Source organism: Sitodiplosis mosellana, unplaced genomic scaffold (genome assembly GCF_009176505.1).
Source record: "Sitodiplosis mosellana isolate CC-2019 unplaced genomic scaffold, AAFC_SMos_1.0 Smas_scaffold_2, whole genome shotgun sequence".
Classification (NCBI taxonomy): domain Eukaryota; kingdom Metazoa; phylum Arthropoda; class Insecta; order Diptera; family Cecidomyiidae; genus Sitodiplosis; species Sitodiplosis mosellana.
This window is the reverse complement of record NW_022595245.1, coordinates 3480767-3492452: the sequence shown is the minus strand read 5'-3', so window position 1 is coordinate 3492452 and position 11686 is coordinate 3480767.

Genomic DNA, 11686 nt, shown 5'->3' with positions numbered 1-11686 from the left:
TTTTTTTTTTTATTGTTTTCGAATAATTTGCAAATTTTTTTTATGAATACTAATGCCTATTAGAAGCCAATTCCAACCACTTGAAACCCGTTCTATAGCAAGAAATTTGTTTCTCAAAACGGATAAAAATGACTAATTGATGAATTTAAATATGTTTCCCAGCTGCGCGTACTTAGCATTCTGGAATATTTGCCATTTGGCCACACACCAAACGAGCGGCACTCTGGCTAAGTGGCACTTGGCAGGCTGGTTTTTTGTTCAGTCAACGATCTCAATCGTATGACGATTTGAAGTTTATCAGCGAATTTCTCTTTGTCGTTGTTGAATGGTTTGGTGATTGAACCGATTCAATTTCCATGCATTTCGTTGGAATCAGCTCGAGAAATTGTTTCATTATTAAAAATAAAAAGTGATCGTTAAACAAAGTCGAGAGTGCAATGTGCATTTAGGGTCTGGTTTTGTTTATCGTTACTGCATTGCTTTCAATTTTTCGATCGATGAAAAGTTAGATGAGTTTGTTGCTTTCGTTAAGTAAGAGGTCGAGTTTGAGTGCGTCGGTTTGTGTCTATTTCAAAGTGACCGTTAAACCGGATAGCACGTGTTTGCTGAACTTGTGACGATATAACTAAAAAAAAAACAATCTATGACATTTGTATATTGACTGAAAATGTCGGTCATCATTTTTCAATGCCGACACTCTCGCATATGTTTCGAACTGAAAAAAAATGGAGCACAGACGCTATTAAAACATTGGAAATTTCCTTTCTTCACAAAATCGAACAATTGTTAGCCACTTGAACCATGCGATCACGATCTCGCCAATGATTGGATGTAACGAATAGCGTTTATGCAATACCAATTAATGTGCCACTCTTTGCGAGTGTGTCGAGTAAGTGAGAGCGCGAAAAGTGAAAAGATAGAGGAAAAAAGAGAAGAAAGAGAAAAGAATATGAAAATATGAAGAAAAGAAATTAAAAGACGAAAATTGATGCAATTTCCATCCCTTATCATTTACGATTTAAAAAAAATGATGAAAAAAGGTACTGTTCCGTATCGTATTGATTCAATGTCCATAGACATGAATTATAATTCAATGAATGAATAATACAAATCTTTATCTTGCCAAAGCGCCATAAACAATCACGATTAGATTCGACATATCTATGAAGGGAAGTGATAAAATGTCATAAATCGACGTCACTCACATATTTGTTTGCTTACATTCAATACATTCTTTTGCATTTAGAGTGTTTGAGAAGAATGAAAATGATCGAAAGAGACGTCGAATAAAATCATTGTCATCGACAAATATCGTTGGCATCGTCAAACAAAGTAACCATAATGTCTCCATTCAATCTAACGAAATGATATTAGAACTGTGTTTAAAATGTCATATTCGTGATTGTGCAAGATAAATAATTGTCTAATAAAGTTCAAACATACAAAATTGGTCTATTTTTGGTGTTATTTTCATTCAAGAAATTAATTAATTGTCCTGAACTTGTGCCGCATTCTCATTTTTTTTTCTAATGAGAGAGAGAAAGAGAGAAATTGAATCACCGAATTTGAGAAACGCGTCTCATATTATGTTTTAGTGTTCATTTTATTTATACGCAAACAATCAACAACAATTTAATTTCGACAGTTAAATCGAGACCGTAGACACAATAAAACAATAGAACGACGACGACGACGACGACGGCTGACTTGGTTGTTGTATAATTGGGCGCATTACATGCCTTGACAACGGGCATAACATAATAGACACATGTGTGAAGAGCGCACTGTGTCTTCCTCTATCATTCTCGCAATTCTTCCACTGTTGACGATTTCATGCTAGCAATTCTTCCTCTCTCTACTGAAACCGATTAACAATTGCTGCAAAAAGTATTTTTTGCTCCATATTTTATTGACTTTACATCAAATGAAGTCATCAATGCTTATAATATGTTTGGTTGTAATTAGACCACGCCATTCACACGCCCAATCAATGGAGCACAAGTGACTTGGTTTTGATAATCTCCATTTATTTAAGTTTAAAACAAATTTCGCAATTATTATTCCGCCAGCCATTAACGAATGTCCTCAGCTTGATTCAGTGTAAACGAAAAAATTGGTTGTAAATGAGACGAAGAGTATAGACGAAAAAGCGTCTCAAAAACGGCCGCTCCAATTGTATCAAATTAATACACTGTTCTTTTTTCTCACTCTTCACTCTGTTTTGTATGCAAACTAATGAAGCGGACAAAATTTGCGTTCGCAAGTCAATTGACGCAAAAAATTTTTTTTCGTTCTGTTCGAGATGATAAAAACCAAATCAAACTGCCATTTTCTCAATTTGTTGTTCTCGACAATTCCGCGAAATGGTTGCGCAAAACATATGTGTGTATATTTTTGCTAAATAAGCTGGTTGTGATGTTTTTGCTGGAAAAGGATGCTGAACCCAAGGCAACAAACGAGATATTACTGGTTTGGTGTTTTCTTTTTCGCATGCGTTCCCATTTGTAAACTGTGCGAAAGAGAGCGAGAGAGAGAGCGCCCAATTACAAGGAAATTTTGGATATTGCTACTGACCATAAAACAATTAAAAAACCATTGGTTTTTACAACATGCCATCATTCTTCATCAAAGATCGGTTGACTGACACGCCATACACTTTATTTACAGCGAAAAAAAATTGATCTGTGTTTTTTTGCATGAGCGTTATTTTAATTGAGGAACCCTATTTTGCAATCGTAAAAAATAGCAAACAAATGATAGCAAATAGAGCTTGAACAGGCGATTTCAATTTTTTGGCCTCATTTCGTGGGTTTTTTCTTCTACCATTTCTTCGAAGTGCGTGTTTTTAACGTGGGCAATCACTGGAATGGTTGTATTTTTTTGACGACTCATTCTAAAATCTTCAGACTAAAGATTGAATGGAGAAAAAAACAATTTTTTTCTTCACAATTCGATTGAACAGACACGTTCCTAAAACTATACACCTCAAAACGCCAATAAACGTATCTACTTAACACCCGTTATCAACAAACAATTACTAAAACGAGTTAGCTCACGTTTCACGACGTTATCGTTCTGATATCCAATGATATTTTCCGTTATCAAATTGCTATATATCATTTAAAAATGACGTAAAATCATTTGTCACATTAAGCTAATGATTACCGTTTTTAGGCGTGATTTTCTTATCTTGTCAACTTTTATTTTCCCCATCCCGTTTAAATGTCGTATTTTGCTCTTCATTCCTTATCAAAATGTAATTAATTCCGATTAGAGAATCGATGAGGGCAAAAAAAATATCACACATTTTTGCCTACTTCACACAATGTAATATGTTCTAGGTCGGCATGTGCATCGTTACTCTGCGCAGAGCCTGTCCGTGCGCTCTTTGCGCCCTGGTGCAAAATTGCCAGGGCGCTCTTTTCTTAGGATGAAATGAAATAGACTCAAAATCGTCTCAAAACGAGTAACTTCTTGTTAGAAAAGTTCTGTACGCTATTGTGTGTATCGTTCATATTATGAACTTCATGGTGTTTCGTGTATTTCGAAAGGCACGAATAAAATCCAACGAAATTTGTCTTATGTAGTAATGAAAATTTGCATTTTAGATTTATTGAAAACATTATACATTACTGCGAGCAAACTACAAAAAAATTTTGTCATTCCAAAAATATAGCGCTTGAATACACATGTTTACTGAGAATTACATGGAAAAGGGTGCTCAAAATAACTGAATATATTTTGTAGTCGGTTGAATAAATACTGAAATCTTATTGTTTAATATTTTTAAATTGGTAAAAAGTGCTTTAAATACAAGTGGCACTTCAATATATATATAAGCTGATCAAATGCTTTTGGTGCATTCGGCGCTCTCGACGCCTGAATTTTTCTTTTTTGAAAAATTTAAGCAATTGAGCGCCAGTTTGCACAAATTTCAGCACTCGCGCGCCTTCGGCGCCCTAGCGCCGTGGTGCAGCGCACCACTTGCGCCCTATCTGGGACAGGCCCTGACTCTGCGCAAAAAGCGATCGATAGTGTGATCGAAATTTATTGAATCAACCGATTTGTTGCGAAACGTGGAAATACGCAAGGCAATTTTATTGGTCTAGATCCATCCGTCTTTGTCGGCATTCGGTTATTGGTGGCATAAATAGGATGAAAACAGCTCATGGACAAGGAAATTCCATGGCAAAGGTTAATTTGTTTTGTTAGTAAACAAATGTTAGTGATTTTCGAACTATAATTTAATTGTATACACACTTTCATTCGAATTAACGATCAGTTTTTTTCATTCTGAATCGGAATATTTCTGTTCGAATATTTTTCTGATGCAAAACCAGTTGAATTTTACACTTTAAAGTAAAATTTGCGTATGATTTTATTTTAAATAAATCTTGATCGATTTAATGTTGGTTGGATTTCAAATGACGCTAGTACGTTGTAATAACTTTCATTCATGGTTTTCTACAATCGCGGCAATGACATTTTTTGAAAATTGTCTAAGATCAGTTTGCTTTCATAACTGGAATCGTAGTAATACGATACGAATTCCATTGGAATAACGACATGAGAGAACATTCTCTCTATTCATTGTCGCTAATATGCTCTCAGCTCATAGTATAAGCGATACAATGAGCACTGCTCATTGAGCAGTGCCGCTTACGCAAGCTCAAAGAAGCTTTCGGTTGAACTTAATTTTTGTCAAATCTAACTAGACAGTTTCAGGCCGGCGTCTCCGTCAAATCGCATTGACATTCCGCTTCTTATCGTTCGTTATACACATGAAGTTATCGTCGAGTTTTGACTTGATATGAATTTTTAAAAACAATCGACTTGTTGAAGTTATCGGAAACATTTGAAGAGGGAATGATGATGAGTTGTCTTTATTTTGCTTTTGGCTATTTTTTTACCGCATTTAACCAATTCAATCCGTGTTTTGTACCTTTCTGACGGTTCTCCCGCACTTTTTCATCATTTTTTTTTCTACTTTTACATATTTACATAAAACGATTTGGTTGATCATAATAAATAAAAAATTCCAAATGATCGGTGCTTTTCCACATCGGAGCCTCCAAAGCGATTCAAATGAATGATTTTCAAGGATTTCAGTCTTTCGAAATTCAAAGTTCATTTTGTTTTGCCGATTGCTTTCCTTTATTTAGCCAATCAACTCGTCTACAATGCAAAAACGAACAAATGCTGCTTATGTTGAACCTAAAAGCGACTACCTACTACTGTCGACCCTACTAAGGCAAATGGCATGCCACACCGCATCTATTGCCGAATTGTGCCGATTGTCCGAAAGGTCCAAATGGAACCGAAACGAATGAAAAACCCACAGCCAAATTTTCTGTAATTGCAAAATTGATTAACAGGCGACAAAAAATGTTCACATTTAATTAGAGCTCTCGCGAAAAATATTTTCATGTATGTATGTTAATTGCTCTGTCTCTCCTTTTTCCAATGTGCCAGGCAATCCGCTTGCGCAATCCTCTGCACACGTATATATCAGGCGACGACGAATGCACACATGTGTGTTGATTCGTTTTGTGTTTTATTTTATGTGTTGTGTTGCTTTGCACAGTTCTCTTCTTGTTTTTCTGTTTGCTGTTGCTGCTGTTCTTTTTTCTCTCTCTCTTTAATTTTATGTCTCTCCTGATTCGATTTTGGTTTGACTGCGTGCCATCATCTCGTGTATGTTGTGAGGCAGCCACAATCGCATCTCTTCTATCACTTGGATGGCTATTTTTTCGACGGTTCGCTCTCTCTCTCTCTCTGTATGTCGTTGCATTTGCGTTTATGTTCGGTTTGGTGTGTGATTCCAGTTCGAATGGGTATTATTTAAGCAGAGATCATTCTCACTCTGAACGCAATAATGATGCTATTGTAACGTTGTCGACAGCCAATGCCTTTGATGCGTTCTGGTTTTCCTTTCTTTTGCAATGTTGTTGTTAATTTTTTGTTTCTTCCTTCTGCTTCTCTCTCTCTCTCTCCCTCTTTCTGCCGTGTTCTCTGATCGAAGACGATGGCAACAACAACAAGAAGAGGGAAAAAATAAGTGTTTGATTCTCTGAATTCCTTGGATTTGGATTTTCGCCTGTGTGCGGTTGGTGTGCGCTTTCGATGGCAATGCTTGTGAAAAGGGCCTGTGATGATGCTCCGTGTGTTTAGCTAAAATTTTGCCAATGATCTCTTGAAATTGCCTTTGCCAATTGTGTGTGTGCGCTCGAGTCTTTTTTTTGGAGCTTTCGCAGTAAAACACACGTATTCGGCCCATTCGGTTTTATTCCATCTCATCTGTGTGTGAAGACAAAGTGCTCGGCTTCGTTCGTTTATATTTTTTTCTTTCATTGTCGTCGTCGTCGTTGTCGTCGTCGTGTAGTGTGAAAGACACAACAAAAATGATAAGAAAAAGAAGTGGAAAAACAGAAATATTTGCGAATGAAACACGAAAGAAATGAAAAACGAACACCAGTACTCTTTGATTTGTATGCTTTTTTATTCCATTCGTATTCGCATTCATTTGGAAATTCGTGCTGCATAAGAAAAAATGCATATATATATCTGCCACGGACTGATTGATAGCCATTCCTATTCAATTGATGTGAAACCATTAGATATTCGTGAAGATTGGAACAAAGATATCATTGGGAGCTCGTGAGACGAAAAGAGTGCGACACACACACCCAGGTTTACGGTACCTACGGAGGGAATGGAAGGTGCATCAGGCAAATTAACATCCTAGTCTAACATCTGGCGGGGTTTTTCGACTCATTCTCGATCCGACTCTTGCTCTGGCTCGCCAAATTCAGGCTACTAATTTCAATGCATGCAAAAACAAAAACAATTTTTAGGGACCATTAATAATCTGCGATCAATTATAATTATCGTTATCGTTGTTGCGTCAATGCAATCAATTCGATGCAAGCATTCAGCCATAATCAAATGTCTTAGGTGCGTTTTTTCGGCTTCTTAAGCTTTCCTGCTTTCTTTCTCAAGAAAGAACATTGTTTATTCTCTCCTTCGCTTTCAAAGCACTCTTTACCCTATATTTCTCTCTCGCTCGCTCTCTTACACCCTCGCTTACTGTTCCTCTATCAGAAATCTTTGTTACGTGTGCATCTCCATCTCAAAATAAGAAGAAAAAAACACAAAAAACTAATGAAAAAAAAAACAAAACGCACAGGAACAACGGAAAAAAAAATTACCGAAAATTTTTCATTGAAATTTTCGGTTTTATTTTCGCATCGCTTGTTTCGTGTCGTTCGTGAATGCAGGCACAAATTTCGCGTTCTCGTCTCTATAAAATGTATCACCGGTCAATTCTTTCTCTTTCTCTCTTTTTCTCGGCATTTCATTGCTCGGGAAAAATGAGCAACAAAGAAATAAAAATCTGTTGTGCGCAAAACGGCGCGCACGCGCACACACAGAACACATCTCACAGGCAATCACATCTTTTTCGCGATTGCCATTTTAAAGGAGCACTCTTCCTTTCGCGCAGCACATTCCAAGCGAATCGACTGCATTCGAGTCGATCGTCAAGAGGAGTGTTCCGCACTCTATCCCGTTCCCTCTCTGGAACAAACGCATATATTGTGGAGTCGTTGGTGTGTTTTGCTGCTCTTGTTGTTGCTTCTTTTTCGGTGTGCACGTACATAATCTACATCTTTCAGATGAGACAACCGAGATTTGAAGGACCATGATGGCAATTTGATTTGAAATGCAACAGTTTTAACCTGAATGCACGATTGTATTTCTCTTGTCTTCGTCGCGCTGTTCGGTCCGTTGTTGTTCTGGTGTCTGTTTGTTTTTTTTCTTTTTTTCTGATTTTCTTGAATTGTGTGTGTGTGTTTTTTTTCTCGTTTTTCGTTCAAAGTTTTGGCTTGATTCGTGCTTGTTTGTTTGATTTCTTTTTGCCACAATTTACTCTTTGATGTGTTCTCTTTGTTTCGTCTCTCGTTCAATGTCATTTTGCTCGATTCGCGATATTTGCGCGTAGCATGCAATATGAGCGAGTCAAGAAGAAGAAGAAGAAGCAGCAGCAGCAGCAGAAGAAAAATCAACCAAGAATGGCTTTTGTTCTTCGGGCACATCGATTTTTCTGTGTTTATTCTGACAACGACGATGACGACAACGACCACGACGTGGTGTTTTTTCCTCTCTCTCTCTGTTGATTCGTCGCCCGTTTTTCGTTCCTTTTTACGCGAAAATTTGCTACAATTGTTCTCGTCTCCGCGTGTCCATTCCGCTTAATCTAAATATATATGAAAGATTTAAATCATTCTATCTTCAATATGAACCGAACCGAGTGTGTGATGTGTGGTGACTTTGTTCCAAGTTTTTTTTATTCTTTGTTTTTTTTTTGCTTTTTCTTCGTTGCATGGATTTCACTTGGTCGCTTTGCTTTGATTTGGTTCTCTTTTTTTGCTTTCATTAATGGTCGTTTTATTTTTCGTAGAGTTTTTTTCATCTCGTTTTTTTTCCGTTTGTTTGTTTGTCTCTGGCTGTGATTAAAATGATCGTCAATCGTGAATTCTGCACCGAATTTTGAATAAGAGATAATAATGTACCATCGTCGGAGTGGAGTAGAGTGAGGCACACACATCGTGCGCGCTCACAGAGTATTTAGCCAATTTGAGAAAATATATACAACACACCAAGGCGGAACGGAAAAGGGGGAAATAAGCAGAAAAACAAAACCAAAACCGTGGACAAATGCAAACAACAAAACAAAATGACAATTCAATGGAGTGCTTAAAATCGACAGTAATTTTCAATGCGAATAACAATCGTTTTGTTTTTCTCGAGCGCTCGCGCGCGCACACCGACCGCTCACTCTGCCTAGTGTATGTGTGTCTGTGTTTTTTCCTCTTCTGTTCATTCCTTTAATCAATTGAAAAACGGCTGAAACTGATTTATTTATGGTTTTCATTGTCTTGCGCTTGGGAAAAGCAAATTATTTCAGAATTGTCGACACAAACGCTACTCATGGCCGATCGGCATGCAAAAGAAAACAAAGCACAACCCAGCCAACACAGAAGGAAAGCAGAACACTTGATCAAATGAATGTTAAATTCAATATATATATATATATATATTTAAATGTACAAACACACGCAATCGACCCGCCGACCGGCCAACAATGAGACTATTTCCACTTAAATGAAACGATCAACGAGAAAGACAGAAACTTATCCTGACACATTCAAATGCCAAGTGCTACTTAAAAAGACAACGGCGAACAAAAGACGAAGAGAAAAAAGAGCAAGCAATGCATTGGAGCACTGGTGATGACCATAGGCCAAGAGCAACACTCCTCGAGCGCTTTTCAATAAACATTCCACAAAGTAGAACTTTCGCTAGACTAATCCAAATTTTCAAGAGCCATTTACTGAATTCAATACAAAAGTCATGTCAATGGTGTGTTCGCGGGTGTTTGTTTTTTTGGCATGCCAAAAAACCATTAATATAAATCACCTGCCAAAAAGTTTGCGTGATTTGGTGCCATCCCGGTCACACATCAAAGAATTCCATTTCATCACTTCGAAATTGTGGCCAATATCAATCGAAAAGCCTGGGAAACTGAGAAATAAAAATAGCGAAGATGCTCATCGAGCTCTTATCAAGCGAATAGTCATAAAATGGGAATTAATTGTGGTTTCAAATAAAATGCCATGAGATAAGCGCATCATCATGATAGGCTATCAGCAAAGTCTCTTTCGTCTAACGCCTGTAGCCATGCGTACTCTCGCCGGGCTGCAATGGACTGTATGCCGTGTTGTTTGTGTGTGCCCGCGTTTTTTCTTTCTCTCTTTTTCTTAATTGGAAATCATCGATGTGAAATGGTCAAACGAACCGTAGTCCACTTAACCGTCAATGCCATGGCGATAGCATCTGTTAATTTGAGTATTTAAAGATATCACTGAGCAATCAACATCATCATCTATTGACAAGAAGCTTAACATGCGCACAATGGAACCAAATTTAAAGACCAATTTTTTTTCGTGTCGTTTCTCCTCTCCTACCATCCTTCTGTCTTTCTTCGCTTCTTGTATTTCTGTTTTTTCCATTCGTCTGTTGTGTTGCCTTTTTTTTCTTACTTCATCAACATCATCGAAAAGCAATTTCTCTCGCTATTCGCTTGCCATTCCACCGTATGTGTCGTCGTGTTGATTGTGCGCGCGCGCGCACACACCACAAATATATTCACAAAAATTGTCTTGGTGATGCTGCTTCGTTCGGTGTGCTATTCTCTTCGGACGACGATTTTTGTCTCTCGCTCTTTTGTTCAGCGCATCAGATTTGTCATTTCCACAGTGTGTGTTTGTTTAAATATTCCGTAAGAGAAAAGAAAAGACAAAAACACACCGAACACAGCCAATTCGAATGAGTAGCCCGTAAGTGTGTTTGTACGGAGAGCAGCCAGCGATCGAGTGAGCGCACAGGCACACACACATGGCATGGCAATAACAAGAATAGCACACGATACGATACCCAACGAGACAGACAGAGAAGGAGAGAATGAAAGAGGTAAAAAACGGCAAACAGAAATCTAAATCAACAAACCTGTTTTCGTGCTACTTCAGCGATAAATACGCTTTCGGCCGCCGCCGCCGCCGTCGCTGTTGCTGATGCAGCCAGCGCAACACATACACACATGCACACGATTTTAAATGAGAGATGGATAAAATTCACTTCGCGTCATTTTAAATTTTCTTCTCTTCTCTTTTTGCCTTGTTTTTGCAATTGGTTTTTCGGATGGTTTTGCGGATGGTTTTGCGGCCGATAGACGGCTGAAAAAAAAGCCACAAAATCGATGCAGCGGCTATCGCAATCGTGTGTGCATATATACATATTGACTGATCGAACTGTGTTACAGTAAATTCGGCATGCTTTTCTTTCGCTCTTTCATTCTACCTCTCTTTGCATTCGTTGTTGCTGCTTATTGTTGGCTGTGCCAAGGATTTTTCGGCTTGCATATCGCCAAGGGCGACGGTTTCAAATCACCTATTTTATTGCCTGAGCAAGCAGCTTGCGTCCAATTTTACTTATTGAATTTCTTCGGAAATCATACCCGAAATTATTCTCCCGTGGCATTCGGCATTGCAATGGCCAATTCGCAATATTTTCGGAACGGTGATGACGATTCGCAAAAGTCAGGTGTGTATGTGGAATGGAATCAAAATGGACACGTACATTTTTCGTTCATTCCATAAGGAAAAGAACCGGAGGAGAGAAAGAGGGAGAGAGCAAAGAGAACAGTGCGAGCGTAAAAAAAAGAACCGAATGTCGAAGTTGCAACAATTGCAACGATGAGAAGAGAATGACAGCCATGGTTTTTGTGGATGATGATGATGGCTTTGGTGCTTGCGAATACATTTTCGTGTTGAGTGTTTTTTTCTCTTTCTCTTCCTATATGAGATCTGTATTCGATTCGTTTCTCGGTTTGTATCACAGGCTCCAGCATATACATTGTGCATCGTGCAACCGACGAAAAACTGGAAATCAAGGCATCAAATAAGAATTCCACACGGCAAAAGCCACACAACAAAACACACCACAGAGACCGAAGAACAGAACTCTGACTTGTCAGAATAGAAAATTGCGAGAGGCGCGAGCGCGCACGCGCGCTGGCAACAACAGCAGCGGCTAAAGCCGCCAAAGTCAGCCTGTTAATTTGGTTTGT